Here is a 1537-nt window from a genome sequence, read left to right on the forward strand (position 1 = left end):
GAGCATTTTTCAGGGACCTGAGCACACGCACTCTTAAAGAAGAAGTTATTGAACAGCTTCAGGAGAACATTTTCATCTTATTGTGCAATTGGAGAAGATATTTCCTCCCGGATTTTTTGACGTCATGGAGCATCTTGCTGTCCACCTCCCATATGAGGCATTGCTTCGTGGATCTGTACATTACGGATGGATGTATCAGTATGAGTGAGCCATGAAATATTTGAAGGGAAAAGCAAAGAACCTCGCCAAAGTTGAAGGTTCTATAATTGCTGGAAGTTTGAGGGAAGAAGTTTCTCACTTCACATCGTACTACTTTGCGTCAAAAGTACGTACCCGGAGAAGAGCTCCAAGAAGATATGATGATGGTGGTGTTGCGCCAACATATGCAGTTGCTGGTGTTCCAGACATCTTTAGCCAGATTGGGCGACTCGGTGGGAAGTCTAAAGAGGTTTGGTGATCGAGTGAACAAGACGATCATAGTGCACTCACCTATATTCTACTCAATTGCGAAGATCCATTGATGCGTTATTTTGAAAGGTAACATATATTGACACTTCGAAACACATATAAGTATAATTAATTGTATAATTGCGAGAGATTCATTCCTATAAAATGTGATTTTACAGCCTATTTGTTTCTCAAGTCGAAGAAACATTTCCTGGTATATCCACAAGTGACGTAGACAAAAGGAAAGATCAACACTTCATTAAGTGGTTGCGGAATCAGGTATTAGCTCAAACTCTTTTTTCATACATGATCTGTATTTCATTAACATTCTCTTTATTTTTGCAGGTTGATTATGACGACGACGATGCAGATTATTCTAAGTGGTTACACAAAGTAATTCAATCTCCACTTGTAAAGGTCACCACATCACAGATGTATTTCACACGAGGCTATACTCTTCATACATATGAGTGTGGTAGACAGCGGGCGACCAGTAACTATGGAATATGTGTGTAAGAGGAAACAGATTTCTACGGGATCTTGACGGAGAATATTGAAGTCGAATTTCCAGGGATACTGAAGCTGAAATGCGTCCTCTTCAAATGTGAATGGTTCGACTCCGTCGTCAACAGAGGTGTTCTCTCTAACAAATTCGGTGTAGTTGATGTCAACGGTGGACGAAGGTACAACAAATTCGAGCCTTTCAACTTAGCTTCACAAGCAGACCAAGTTAGCTTCCTTCCATACCCTCGGATGAGAGATTCAGGTATAAATTCGTTAGCAGTGATCAAAGTTACCCCTCGAGGACGAATCATCAGTGGAGAAGAACAGAAAAATGAAGTCGAGGAACCTGAACAAGAAATTGATGACATCCTTCTCATTGATCCGCATAATCACGAGTACGAAGATCTTACCGATGATCCCACAGACGAAGCTGTTGAAGACGAGTTTAATGAAAATGATGATGTTTCTAGTGATGACGAGAATGTCGATGTATCCGATTGATGTATTTGTTTTATGAATAAGATGAGGGAGTTTGTTTTATGAATAAGATAATGTGGGGTTTGTTTTATGAATAAGGTAATGCCGG

Source organism: Brassica oleracea, chromosome C2 (assembly GCF_000695525.1).
Source record: "Brassica oleracea var. oleracea cultivar TO1000 chromosome C2, BOL, whole genome shotgun sequence".
In the NCBI taxonomy this organism is placed as follows: Eukaryota; Viridiplantae; Streptophyta; class Magnoliopsida; order Brassicales; family Brassicaceae; genus Brassica; species Brassica oleracea.